We start from the raw sequence: 15,574 nt of genomic DNA on the forward strand, positions 1-15,574 counted from the left end.
CATTTTTTTGGGGGGGGCCAAATAAAAAATGTTTAACTTCTATCTTAAGACAAACAATAAACTAGGAAAACATTTGCAAAGAAGACTGCAGAGAAATTTGATGCATGATATAGAAAGAATACCTACCAATCAACTTTTAAAGATCTATCCTTGACAAAAAAAAAAGGAGGGGTAAAGAGCACTCCACAGAGAAAGTAATGTAATCATAAATATAAAATATCCTTGGAGTTCATTTTAATTCAAGTTTTCCTTGCAAGATGGGGAATTCTAGGCCCTGGAGTTGGCGGCCTAGTTCAATCAAGATTGAAGACAAAAGAGAGAAAGTTCTATAGGTTGGATGAAACTTGAATGCCAGGATGAGGATTTGGCTCCCAGAGGAAATAAGGGTGACTATACTTTTGAGATCTCTCTTATTCTGCAGTTTCCCTGTAACATCAGTGAAAGATACATTTTGCCTCCCTGCAGCAATTAAAATAGAATTCTTTCACTGTTTGTCTCTTCCCTGCTCCTCTTCTCATTCTCTCCTTCCTTCCTCTTCCTCTGTTCTTCATCTGCATTCCCACTGTCCTTTTCTCCACCGTACATCTCTACGTTATTGTCACCCTGAAGTGGTTTGTAGGAGGCCAAGTGTTGTCAGTTAGAAGGAGCTTATCCTTCCTCGTGCATCTGAACGTCCTCTCAACTCCTTGGAGGAAAGGGACCAAATAAACCCAAGCTATTATTAACACCAAATGCCATACAGTACAGAGCGTGTAATTGGTGCCAAATAAATAATTCCCCTTGGCAAGTCAATAGGGCGAGAGTGTGACTAGCCTGCAGGCTGGCTGGGACACAGGTTACACTGAGACAGAGCTTTGGAAAGAGCTGGGTATCAAAATAATGGCCTAAGATGTCAATGAGGGACTCATGTCCTTTCAGGTAAGTGGTTTTAAATAATTCAAAATTCACAGAAGCTTTGCTGGGAATGAAAATCCAGTCTCTCACTTAAAGAGTCAGATTTGCATCTGCAAAGAAAAATTTGTGTTCAATTAGTGAGTACTGCTCCAGACCTTGCTAGGGATAGGGGGTGTTGTATAACAGTTGTATGTTACTTTCCCAACAAGGCTCGCCGTTATCAATATCTACTGTGATGGTATCCTTCGCTTACTTAGCTCTTGTCATTTGCTAATAGGAAATTTGTGATAGTGTGAAAGTGGGAAGTCAATATTTGAAATGTTAGATATTCGTGTTAATAAGTATAATAATAATCTTGGTTTTCATTGAGCACTGTTTCACACCTATGTGAGAAGCAGTGCACTAAACACTTACCATGTATCGCCTAATTAAAATCTTACAGCAATCCTACAAAGTTGGTAAAATACCTAAAATATCAAAGCTGGTATTATTATGCCAATTTTACTATTGAAAACAGTGAGGCTCCACAATATTGATAAAATTTCCTAGGGCTAAATAGCTGGTAAGTGTTGGAACAGGATCATTCTGAATTCAATTTAACTTAAGTCATAAGCTAAAATGCCTCCTCTATAAAAGCCAAGTTTATTAAACAAAATAACATTTTAACATTTTCAGAGGAAATGTTTAACAAACCTTAAAATTATTTTTCACACATTCTCATACAAATTAGGTGCACATGCACTTAATATATTTAATTATATGTTCATTCCATAACATCTTTATGTTACTTCAGTGAAATTAACTACGGATATCCACTTATTTAGACTGGTTTTAGTAGGTAATAGAAAACGGCAAGTCTCTGTGTTTCCTAATTTGGGCTAGTCTCCTCATTTAGTGTGAAATTGCTCTAAAAATCTTTAGAGGAGGGAGAGTCCTGGAATTAAATATGTGATGTTGACTGCCTTAGCAAACTCTTTCTTCACACGTCTGTGGAAGGTACTAATTTGAATTAGCTAGCTCCAGATTTGTGAGTCTCCCCTGCTTCTTCTTACTCTGATGATCCTAAACCCACCAGATGTAAACAAAGGTGATTTACTGTTAATTCTCCAAGCTTCTATGAAGCCAGTAATGGGGGACTGGCTATAAAATGGCTTTTCTTCATTAGAGTAGCGCTGGTACATCCTTGTTCTGCGATTAGGAAGATGGTTGCATCACGATGAAACTGTGCATTAAACAAAGGGGCATTTTTTTTTTTTTGCTAGTGCAAGAATTGGGAAAAGAAAACAGAATTAAGATATCTAGTTTCTAGCTCATCTTAGATCTGCCACCAAATGGCTAACTTTGGGCAAGTCTCTTTCCTTTCTCTAGGCCTGGATTTTTCCATCCAGACAGCTGAAATGTTGGATAGATACGTTTTGTGAATGAATGCTGGAATGAATGCACACATAAAGAATAAACATAGCTAACCTCCAAGGTGCTATCAGCTCCACGTCTCAGGAAGACCAGGTTTTCTCCTCTGGCTGAACAGCTGTCTCAGGACCATGACCATGGAAGAACGACGGCTGGTGTTGGAAGAACTTGGAATGGATTTATTTGCCTATACCTGACTTTGGAGAAGGGTCTACAGTTCCAAGGACTTGTATTCAGAGATTAAGAATTGTAATATCCTGAAATATCAGCACTGACACAGACAGATCACTGAATTGAACATCATCATAACATTGGCATTCTCCAAGGGAATCTCTGATGCTTTCAATCAAGTTAGAAATGGGCATTTCAATGTTCCCGGCAGGGCCACAGGCAGTCCCTAGGATCTTTGTGCTCGCAATGAGATGATACAACCTGCAAACCACTTTCTTTCTACGTGGAAGGCCAGACTCTCATTCCTCTTCTAGGGAAAATGCCTGAGAAGGTTGCTTCAGCTTTGCTTTTGATCTGGCCCAGTTTAGAAGATGAATCAGCAGCTTTCCAAAGGCTATGGAAAAGCAGTTCCAATTTAAATCTTCCTCCACACCAGTCCCTGTCGGATGAGTCGCGCTCCCTAGGCTGAGGGGTCTTTGCCGAAAGTCTGACTTGATGGAACTTGCAGCTCGAATTTCCAGTCTTGATTACTTAGCCCTCATTTCTCAAGGAGCAATCAATTTTGGTCAATTACAGCTGGCCTGTGCCCAGAAGCTAGGCTTCTGGGAGGAACAGGCCCCAGCAGAATAAAAGACAAGCAGAAAATGAAGTTCATGGAATCTACCTTGGTGAAGTCAAGCTGCCGCTGGTTGAGGCTTTTAAATTCCTACTGAACAGTCATGGGTTAGTTTACTTTAATATAAATATCATTCTGTTGCTCTGGTATTATTAAAATTCAGTTACAAAGAGGAACAACAAAACAAAAGACCTAGCAAATACAAATACAGGACTTTTAAAATTTAAGTAGGAAAAGGATAACTTTTTAAGATCATTTGTTCCTACTAACATTCTTGTATCCATGCATGAGGGCTTTTACTCATTCATTCAACATATATTCATTATACCCAACATTGTGCTAAGATCAAGGGATATTGAAAGAGCCAGTTTCTGACCTCAAGAAGCTTACAGTCTACAGAGATGGATGAGTAAACATATTAAAATACAATGACAGCAATTCCTCTTTTTCCCTTTAACCCCAACATCTAATTTTCCACTAAATGTGACATATACATTTACTTCTTCCTCTTCTATCTCCACTACTCATTCCCCAGGGCAAATATCTATCACCTTTCATCTGGGTTCCTGAAATACCTCCTACCACATCTCCCTGAGTTTGCTATCATTTCTATCCTATAATCCATTGTGCACAAATAGCCAGAATAAATAACTGCTCTTTTAAAAACATCTATGAGAGCCTATCACTTTAGCTGCTTAAAATGAGTAGATTCCTGCACTTAGAATCAAGAGCTTCCAACGTTCTAGACAATTTTAACCTTATGAATTTCACCCTCTGCTACCCTTTCACTTGCGCATTGGGCACCAGCTACACTGACCTTGTTCTCTTTTTTCATTGTCCTAAATTTTTGCATGACTTGCTCCTTCTTGTCATCCAAGCTTGGACTTAAATGGCACATGATCTGAGGTGGCCTTTCTTGACCGAACTGTCTATAATTGCCCTCCAGGTACCCTATACTTCATCACCAGGTTGGATTCTCTTTATGAAACCCACCTAATATATTTTTATTTGTGGATTATCTGTCTCCATGAGAACAGGAACCTTGTCTACCTTGTTTACCACTCCATTCACAGTGATTAGAATAGCACCTAGCAAGTAGTCAGAATGGCAAAGTTAAGCTTCATGAGGGCAGAGAGTGTGTCTATTTTGCTCTAGCTGATCCCCAATGGCAATACTGTAGTGCTCCAAGAGTATCAGCTGAATGAGGTTTCTGAGAAAGAATCCTCCATCCAAGATGATGGGTCACAAGCATGAAAGACTTTCTGTGTGGCATGGGCCCTTCATCCAAGATGGCTGATCAATAAGCATGGGCAAAACATCTTGCTCATAATAGATTCAAAGAGAGTAATTAAGAGCAGAATCAAATAGGTCTGTATTTCCTTCTATTAATTTCTAGCAAAGAAAAATGTGCCTCATTAAGAATAATGGTACTCTCAAGGAAAGATCAAAGATTCTATCCTCAAATTATTCCCTCCGACATGTATAAGTCTGCATTGTTTGCATGTACATAGACATACATGAATAAATGTGTGTGTGTTCAACCAAAAGAGAGGGAGTATCTACACATGTAGGCAAAAATCAGTTTCTGATAAAAATAAATGAAAAGTGCCCATTATCCCAGCCTATATATATATCTATATAGATATCTATATAGATATCTATATATATATCTCCCTGACCTCTCTTGGTGCCTGTAATATCTCATATTTCTTCATGACTCCAAGTTATCATATTAAAGTCTCTCTTCTAAGATGAAAAAAAAATTATATAGGAGGATAATCCACAAAACTGATTCTTACCTTTGCACAGAAGTTTTCAATTTCTGAAGCACTGACAAATGTATCTCTCCTTTTCATCCTTACAAAGACTAGCATTTCCATTTCACAAATGAGGAAACTGAGGTCTAGAGAGATGAAATGGTTTTTATAAAGTATAAGAGCTGATATATGAAAAATCCAAGATCAAAACCTGGGTATTTTGGTTCAAAGGAGAGATCAAAGCATAGGACCCTAAACTGGTAAGTTTTGATGATGAAATAGTGATAGGACCTGGAAGCCGAGGTGCTATATAGGAAGGTACAGGAGTGAGAGAGAAGTTTCTGTATATCCAAGCAATTGCCTCGGCTGGGGAGAAAATCTGCCCAGATCTGGGTAAAAGGCTTCCAATGGTTGTTTCCTCTCCAGGGCATCTGGCCTCCCAGCTATTCCTTCTCCACTGGGATTAATCCATCACCAGACTCAGAGCCATTTTCCAAGTTATTAATCATTTGGGAGCAGTGCTGCCTCAGCAAGAACCCAGCAAGGTGACTGCTAAAAACCGAAAGAGGACCAAAACAAACACTGGAGATGGGCAGTGAGACAGCCAGCCAGAGGAACTCAAGACAGACACAGCAACAGAGTCAGAGAGACACCTCAATAGAGGTGCCAGGGATTGACATTTAAATGGAACAGTGAGCAAATGAGCACATAGGACCACTGAACAATTTAAAATCATAATTCATCAACTCCTTCCCTACCCAACCATCCCTGTAGGATAATCCCTATTCTAGGTCTTGAAGTCAGGCCATTCATTTCCAAACTGTGAAGAAAAGCCTTCAGTAGATGATGAAGTCAGAAATCTCCTCATGTAAAATCGAGTTGAAAATTCTCTGAAGTCCATGCAGAACATAGTATAAATGTTATAGAGTCCATCTACTACCCTAGGGTGTGATCACATAGTGTGTTCTGGCAGATTTGCCCAGTGTGAAACTTCCCATTCCCAATGGATAGCTAATGCTGGGGTTCAGCTCTCAATAACAATGAGCCTGAGATCAAGAATTTGATCCCAATTGAGGGGCACCTGGGTGGCTCAGTCGTTAAGCATCTGCCTTCGGCTCAGCTCATAATCCCAGGATCCTGGGATCGAGCCCCACGTTGGGCTCCCTGCTTGGCAGGGAGCCTGCTTCTCCTTCTCCCACTCCCCATGCTTGTGTTCCTGCTCTCGCTCTCTCTCTCTCTGTCAAATAAATAAATAAAATCTTAAAAAAAAAAAAGAATTTGATCCCAGTTGAGCCAGTATGCCAATATGTCCCTTGATGGGGCACTGCCTCCTAACCCTAGCCTCTCCCTCAGCTTCTGAATGTGACCACAAGCTGTGCCCTGCTCCCACTAACAGAATGAAACCTGACCTCAGCTACAATGACCAGACTTACTCCTGAAACTAGCCACAGATTGCCATCCAAACCCTAGACACAGAATTAGCCTTAACCCCAACCAATACTGGGCCCACATCAGCCACAGAGTGAGGCTATTCATTAATTATTAGTCAACAATTATTAAAGTGCCTACTATGTGCAAGGCTCTCTGCTAAGCCATAGGGATATGGCAAGAAATAAAATATTCATGCAAGACAGACAAAAAGTTGATTAATTACAATTTTTGCACGTATTTACTGTGACGATTTAACTCCAATACAAATTGACTCAAGACATAGTCACAGATTGATTCATAACCCCCAGGCATAAACTGAGTCTTAATTCCAGCCACAAACTGAGCCAGAGCCAAGACTGAGTATCTATGCCAAATAAAAATTTGGAGGAATTATAGAAAGAGCTTCTCAGAACCACTTCAGGCAATACTCGGATTAGGTGCCCAATAAAGACCTGACAAGCTACAAAAGCATTCAGTGTGTGGTGATGTGCAGAAAAGCCAATAAAATTTCCCAATGATATTGAAACAGACAGAGACAGACACATGTGGAAACATACTCTAGTTTAGTAGCATTGGCCAGGAGTGGGTGATAAAGTCTGCTGTGTGCACACTAATTATTAACAGAATACAGAAAATGATACAGAGGGAGAGGACAGAGAGAACTAGAGGAGGCAGAGTTATGCTTGAAAAACTGTCTAGGAAGGTGATGGGATTGGAAGCATCAAAATAGGGATCAAGAAGAGGAATTCCACACACAGAGATCAGCATGTCAGGCTGTAGAGTGCAGAATGCTCACACTGTGTTTAATAGATGAGATTGCCATGTTAGGATTAGAGGATACTATGGGAGCAGGTGCATATGGAAGAGTGAGTGGGGTCATTTTATGGCCAGACTTAAACACCAGGCAGAGGCTCCCAATAGCAAGAGAATATGCTTATACCTTCAGCTCAGTTTGGAAAACATTTATTAAAGATCAGCTGTGACCTTTTTATTTATTTTTATATACCCAGAATTTAATCTTTCAGCAATACTCAATTAATACAGAAGGAACATGAACAAGGGGAGTCAAGAAAGAGGAAAAGGCAAAAGAAGATGATGAGAAGTTTCTGCTGACAATTCACCATCAATGAAGCCATGACAGTACCTTCAAAAACTTGGAAAACTCTAAAAATAAATTTCATTGATTAAACAACCTTGAACTGTCTCACAAAAAGCAACTCTACTTGGCGGAGCAAGATGGCAGAGGAGTAGGAGACCTGGATGTCGTCTGGTCTCAGGAATTCAGCTGAATAGGATCAAACCATTCTGAACACCTATGAACTCAACAGGAGATCGAAGAGAATAGCAACAACTCTCTGAACAGAAAAGCGACCACTTGCTGGAAGGTAGGACGTGCGGAGAAGTGAATCCGAGGCGATAATCGGGAGGATAGACGGCGGGGGAGGGGCCTCCGTGGGCCGCTTCTGGCAAGTGATAGAGCCGCGGAGCACAAAATCGGAACTTGTAGAAGTCGGCTCCGCTGAGGGACGTCACTCCAGTGGCTAAGCGGGGGGTGGAACCCTCGCGGGACAGTGTGGCCTCGGGACCCTCGGGGTCACAGAAAGACCGGGGGTGCCTGAGTGCAGCAGAGCTCCCAGGTATCAGAGCGGGAAAGCTGGCTACAGAGATGGAGCTGAGGCGCGGGCTCTCACCTTGGGGTTGCCATAAACTGTGATCCGTGGTACAGTCGGGCCACTGCTCCTCCAGCAGGGACCCAACAAGCGGCAGAGCCGGGGAGACTCCCCTTCCCCCCCCGGGAGGAGCGGCGTGGGAGCGCACCGCAGGGATCTGCTGGGTTTGGAGACTCCACACGGGGTCGGGTGCCAGAGATACAAACACTCGGTCACAGGCCGGGGGAGCACGGAGTGCAGCCGGAGACCGGGGAGACGGGAGTGACTGACTGCTTTTCTCTGGGGGGCGCACTGAGGAGCGAGGCCCCGAGTTCTCGGCTCCTCTGGGAGGAGATTGGGAGGCCACCATTTTTACTCTCATCCTCCAAAGCTGTACCGAGAGCTTGCAGGGAACAAAAGCTCCTGAGAGCAAACCCGAGCAGATTGCTTAGCCTGGACCGGTAAGGGCGGGGCAATTCCGCCTCTGGCAAAGACATTTGGGAACCATGGCAACAAGCCCCTCCCCCAGAAGATCAGCATGAACAGCCAGCCAAGACCAAGTTTACCGATCAAGGAGAATGGGAGAACTCCAGCGCTAGGGGAATACTGCACATAGAATTCATGGCTTTTTTACCATGATTCATTAGTCTTTCAAAGTTGATTTTTTTAACTGTTTTTTTTTAATTTTTCTTTTTCCCTTTTTCAACCAACATCTTATCAATCCCTTTTTAAAAAAAAAACATTTTTATTTTTCATTTTTAGAGTCATATTCTATCCCTTCATAGTAGTTATCCTTATTTTTGGCATATATATATAAGTTGTTCTCTCTTTAAAATTTTGAGATATAGTTTCTTCTAACAGATCAAAATATACCCTAAATCATTAGTATATGGCTTTGTTCTAGTCTCCTGCCTGATCACATTCTCTCCCATTTTTCTTTTTTTTTTTTAAATCTTCTTCTTTCTTTTTTCAAACAACTTCTTATCAGTTCATTTTATAAAATCTTTTATAATTTTCATCTTTACAGTCATACTCCATCCCTTCGTTGTATCAACCCTTATTTTGTACATATATAAGTTTTTCTTTCTTTAAAATTTTAGGAGGCACTTTCTTCTAACAGACCAAAATACACCCAAAATCTAGTGTGTGGCACTGATCTATGCACTAGCCTGATCATATTTGATCATATTCTGTTTTTTTTGTTTTGTTCTGTTTTTGTTTGTTTTTATCTTTTTCTTTTTTTTTTTCCTCTTTCTTTTTTCTTTCTTTCCCTTTCTTTTCCCCTGGTTTCAGGTCTTTCCTGATTTGTTTAGAATATATTTTCTGGGGACGTTGTTAACCTGTTAGCATTTTGTTCTCTCATTCATCTGTTCTCCTCCAGACAAAATGATAAGACAAAAAAAGTCACCTCAACAAAAAGAACAAGAAATAATACCGTCTCTCAGGGACCTACTCAATACGGACATAGTACGATGTCGGACCTAGAGTTCAGAATCATGATTTTAAAGATACTAGCTGGGCTTGAAAAAAGCATGGAAGTTATTAGAGAAACCCTTCCTGGAGAAATAAAAGAACTAAAATCTAAACAAATCGAAATCAAAAAGGCTATTAATGAAGTGCAATCAAAAATGGGGGCACTAACTGCTAGGATAAAAGAGGCAGAAGAGAGAATTTAGTGATATAGAAGACCAAATGATGGAAAATAAAGAAGCTGAGAAAAAGAGAGATAAACAACTACTGGATCACGAGGGCAGAATTCGAGAGATAAGTGATACGATAAGACGAAACCACATTAGAATAATTGGGATCCCAGAAGAAGAAGAAAGAGAGAGAGGGGCAGAAGGTATATTGGAGCAAATTATAGCAGAGAACTTTCCTAATGTGGGGAAGGAAACAGGCATCAAAATCCAGGAGGCACAGAGAACCCCTCTCAAAATCAATAAAAATAGGTCAACACCCCAACATCTAATAGTAAAACTTACGAGTCTCAGAGACAAAGAGAAAATCCTGAAAGCAGCTCGGAAGAAGCGATATGTAACCTATAATGGTAGAAACATTAGATTGGCAACAGACCTATCCACAGAGACCTGGCAGGCCAGAAAGGACTGGCATGATATCCTCAGAGCACTAAATGAGAAAAATATGCAGCCAAGAATACTATATCCAGCTAGGCTGTCACTGAAAGTAGAAGGAGAGATAAAAAGCTTCCAGGACAAACAAAAACTAAAGGAATTTGCAAACATGAAACCAGCCCTACGAGAAATATTGAAAGGGGTCCTCTAAGCAAAGAGAGAGCCTAAAAGCAGCATAGACCAGAAAGGGAACACAGACAATATACAGTCACAGTCACCTTACAGGTAATACAGTGGCACTAAATTCATATCTTTCAATAGTTACCCTGAATGTAAATGGGCTAAATGCCCCAATCAAAAGACACAGGCTATCAGATTGGATTAAAAAACAAGACCCATCAGGGGCGCCTAGGTGGCTCAGTCCGTTAAGCGGCTGCCTTCAGCTCAGGTCATGATCCTGGGGTCTTGGGATCGAGCCCCACATCCAGCTCCGTGCTCAGTGGAGAGCCTGTTTCTCCCTCTCCATCTGCCTGCCACTCTGCCTACTTGTGCTCTCTCTCTCTCTCTCTCTCTCTGTCAAATAAATAAATAAAATCTTTAAAAAAAAATAAGACCCATCAATATGCTGTCTGCAAGAGACTCATTTGAGACCCAAAGACAACCCCAGATTGAAAGTGAGGGGGTGGAAAACCATTTACCATGCTAATGGACACCAAAAGAAAGCTGGGGTGGCAATCCTTATATCATACAAATTAGATTTTAAAACAAAGTCTGTAATAAGAGATGAGGAAGGACACTATATCCTACTTAAAGGGTCTATCCAACAAGAAGATCTAACAATTGTAAATATCTATGCCCCTAACATGGAAGCAGCCAATTATATAAGGCAATTAATAACAAAAGCAAAGAAACACATTGACAACAATACAATAATAGTGGGGGACTTTAACACCCCCCTGACTGAAATGGACAGATCATCTAAGCAAAAGATCAACAAGGAAATAAAGACTTTAAAAGACACACTGGACCAAATGGACTTCACAGACATATTCAGAACATTCCATCCCAAAGCAACGGAATACACATTCTTCTCTAGTGCCCATGGAACATTCTCCAAAATAGATCACATCCTAGGTCACAAATCAGGTCTCAACCGGTACCAAAAGATTGGGATTATTCCCTGCATACTTTCAGACCACAATGCTTTGAAACTAGAACTCAATCACAAGAGGAAAGTCGGAAAGAACTCAAATACATGGAGGCTAAAGTGCATCCTACTGAAGAATGAATGGGTCAACCAGGAAATTAAAGAAGAATTTAAAAAATTCATGGAAACCAGTGAAAATGAAAGCACAACTGTTCAAAATCTTTGGGATACAGCAAAGGCAGTCCTAAGAGGAAAGTATGTGGCAATACAAGGCTTTCTCAAGAAATAAGAAAGTTCTCAAGTACACAACCTAACCCTACGCCTAAAGGAGCTAGAGAAAAAACAGCAAATAAAGCCTAAACCCAGCAGGAGAAGAGAAATAATAAAGATCAGAGCAGAAATCAATGAAATAGAAACCAAAAGAACAGTAGAACAGATCAACGAAACTAGGAGCTGGTTCTTTGAAAGAATTAACAAGATCGATAAACCCCTGGCCAGACTGATCAAAAAGAAAAGAGAAATGACCCAAATCAACAAAATCATGAATGAAAGAAGAGAGATCACAACCAACACCAAAGAAATACAAACAATTATAAGAACATCTTATGAGCAACCCTATGCCAGCAAATTAGATAACCTGGAAGAAATGGGAGCATTCCTAGAGATGTATCAACTACCAAAATTGAACCAGGAAGAAATAGAAAACCTGAACAGACCTATAACCACTAAGGAAATTGATGCAGTCATCAAAAATCTCCCAACAAACAAAAGCCCAGGGCCAGATGGCTTCCCAGGGGAATTCTACCAAACATTTCAAGAAGAATTAATACTTATTCTCCTAGAACTGTTCCAAAAACTAGAAATGGAAGAAAAACTTCCAAACTCATTTTAGGAGGCCACCATTACCTTGATCCCAAAACCAGACAAAGACGCCATCAAAAGGGAGAATTACAGACCAATATCCTTGATGAACATGGATGCAAAAATTCTCACGAAAATACTAGCTAATAGGATACAATAGTACATTAAAAGGATTATTCACCACGACCAAGTGGGATTTATCCCTGGGCTGCAAGGTTGGTTCAACATCCGCAAATCAATCAAGGTGATACAATATATTAACAAAAGAAAGAACAAGAATCATATGATCCTCTCAATAGATGCAGAAAAAGCATATGACAAAGTACAGCATCCTTTCTTGATCAAAACTCTTCAGAGTATAGGGATAGAGGGTACATACCTCAATATCATAAAAGCCATCTATGAAAAACCTACAGCAAACATCATTCTCAATGGGGAAAAGCTGAGAACTTTCCCCCTAAGGTCAGGAACGCGGCAGGGATGTCCACTCTCACCACTGCTATTCAACATAGTATTAGAAGTCCTAGGCACAGCAATCAGACAACAAAAAGAAATCAAAGGCATCCAAATCGGCAAAGAGGAAGTCAAACTCTCACTCTTTGCAGATGATATGATACCGTATGTGGAAAACCCGAAAGACTCCACCCCAAAACTGCTAGAACTCATACAGGAATTCAGTAAAGTGGCAGGATATAAAATCAATGCACAGAAATCAGTGGCATTCCTATACACCAACAACAAGACAGAAGAGAGACAAATCAAGGAGCCAATCCCATTTACAATTGCACCCAAAACCATAAGATACCTAGGAATAAATCTAACCAAAGAGGCAAAGGATCTGTACTCAGAAAACTATAAAATACTCATGAAAGAAATTGAGGAAGACACAAAGAAATGGAAGAACGTTCCATGCTCATGGATTGGAAGAACAAACATTGTGAAGATGTCAACGCTACCTAGAGCAATCTACACATTCAATGCAATCCCCATCAAAATACCATCCACTTTTTCCAAAGAAATGGAACAAATAATCCTAAAATTTGTATGGAACCAGAAGAGACCCCAAATAGCCAGAGGAATGTTGAAAAAGAAAACCAAGCTGGCGGCATCACAATTCCGGACTTCCAGCTCTATTACAAAGCTGTCATCATCAAGACAGTATGGTACTGGCACAAAAACAGACACATAGATCAATGGAACAGAATCGAGAGCCCAGAAATGGACCCTCAACTCTACGGTCAACTCATCTTTGACAAAGCAGGAAAGAATGTCCAATGGCAAAAAGACAGTCTCTTCAACAAATGGTGTTGGGAGAATTGGACAGCCACATGCAGAAGAATGAAACTGGACCATTTCCTTACACGACACACAAAAATACACTCCAAATGGTTGAAAGACCTCAATGTGAGACAGGAGTCCATCAAAATCCTAAAGGAGAACACAGGCAGCAACCTCTTCGACCTCAGCCTCATCAACTTCTTCCGAGAAACATTGCCAAAGGCAAGGGAAGCCAGGGCAAAAATGAACTCTTGGGATTTCATCAAGATAAAAAGCTTTTGCACAACTAAAGAAACAGTCCACAAAACCAAAAGACAACCGACAGAATGGGAGAAGATATTTGCAAATGACATATCAGGTAAAGGGCTAGTATCCAAAATCTATAAAGAACTCTTCAAACTCAACACCCAAAGAACAAATAATCCAATCAAGAAATGGGCAGAAGACATGAACAGACATTTTTCCAAAGAAGACAACCAAATGGCCAACAGACATGCGAAAAAGTGGTCAACATCGCTCGGCATCAGGGAAATCCAAATCAAAACCTCAATGAGATACCACCTCACACCAGTCAGAATGGCTAAAATGAACAAGTCAGGAAACGACAGATGTTGGCGGGGATGCGGAGAAAGGGGAACCCTCCTACACTGTTGGTGGGAATGCACGCTGGTGCAGCCACTCTGGAAAACAGTAGGGAGGTTCCTCAAACAGTTGAAAATAGAGCTACCATACGATCCAGCAGTTGAACTACTGGGTATTTACCACACAGATACGAATGTAGGGATCCGAAGGGGTACGTGCACCCTGATGTTTATAGCAGCAATGTCCACAATAGCCAAACTGTGGAAAGAGCCAAGATGTCCACCGACAGATGAATGGATAAAGAAGAAGTGGTATATATACACAATGGAATTATATGCAGCCATCAAAAGGAATGAGATCTTGCCATTTGCAACGACGTGGGTGGAACTGGAGGGTGTTATGCTGAGTGAAATCAGTCAATCAGAGAAAGACATGTATCGTATGACCTCACTGATATGAGGAATTCTTCATCTCAGGAAACAAACTGAGGGTTGCTGGAGTGGTGGGGGGGTGGGAGGGATGGGGTGGCTGGGTGATAGACATTGGGGAGGGTATGTGCTATGGCGAGTGCTGTGAATTGTGCAAGACTGCTGAATCACAGATCTGTACTTCTGAAACAAATAATGCAATATATGTTAAGAAAAAAAAAGAAGATAGCAGGAGGGGAAGAATGAAGGGGAGTAAATCTGATGGGGAGACAAACCATGATAGACCATGGACTCTGAAAAACAAACTGAGGGTTCTAGAGGGGAGGGGGTGGGGGGATGGGTTAGCCTGGTGATGGGTCTTAAAGAGGGCACATTCTGCGTGGAGCACTGGGTGTTATGCACAAACAATGAATCATGGAACCCTACATCAAAAACTAACGATGTAATGTGTGGTGATGAACATAACAATAAAAACTTTAAAGAAAAAAAAGCAACTCTACAGCCTGCACATTGGAACTGTCTGGAGTTGTTGTTTTGACCTCCATCCCTACCCCAAATGTTCAGGGTTACTAAAGCAGTAGTTGAGCCTACGAGGTTGGGGGATAGACAAACTCATGACGAAAGGCTGAGAGGTAAGTCTTCCTCACTGCTGAATTGAATCCAGCAGGGTGTAAAAACCAGGGAAAGGTCACTTCCTAAGCTCTTTTCCCAGATTCCTTTAACTCCAAGAAACTCACCTTGAGTACTGTACCACTGTCCCACTTGGCTCTAACAAAGAGTCAAGTTAGAGAGAAAAGCAGGAAAAGGATAAAAAAGAGAAACTAATTCACTGCAACGTGGATTAATCCCACTCAAAGCCTCGATCCATGTTAGCAGTTAATCCAGTTAGTACAGCTTTCATGGGGAGCTTTGATAAATCCTTTAGCCTCTTGCTGGGACCACAGTTCCCTGAACAGCTCAGCATTCATGAGGATATCCATCAGTAATGCAGGAGATCTGACACTTGTCAGGCTTACCAACACATCAGCCGAAACCAAGACCCTACTCAGGGTCAGAGACTTGCCAGACATCACTAGCCCTCGCTGAATCTCATCCTCACAGTTCTACATTCCCCCAACCCAGCTCTTATATTTTTAATCTTGCATCTCTCAAAAGTCATTTGATGCGTAATTAAACTATTGTTCCTAACCAGATTGTAAAATCCTTGAGATTAGGAATTATGCTTTAGATTTCTATGGACAACCCCCAGAAATACCCAAGGCAGAACTTGGCACAGGG

The 15,574-nt window shown here is 41.0% G+C and overlaps 1 long non-coding RNA gene across 1 annotated transcript in view; it reads left to right on the forward strand.

The window, feature by feature from the left end:
* Window positions 1–806: 806 nt before the first annotated feature.
* LOC141371442 (uncharacterized) overlaps window positions 807–15,574 on the forward strand; it is a 90,325-nt gene continuing 75,557 nt past the window's right edge. Inside the window, exon 1 of the long non-coding RNA XR_012376395.1 lies at window positions 807–918. This is a non-coding gene — a long non-coding RNA (uncharacterized lncRNA). The remainder of the gene's footprint in view (window positions 919–15,574) is intronic.

This window comes from Callorhinus ursinus, unplaced genomic scaffold, assembly GCF_003265705.2.
Source record: "Callorhinus ursinus isolate GAN/ISIS: 27379988/994484 unplaced genomic scaffold, GSC_fseal_2.0 scaffold3, whole genome shotgun sequence".
NCBI lineage: Eukaryota > Metazoa > Chordata > Mammalia > Carnivora > Otariidae > Callorhinus > Callorhinus ursinus.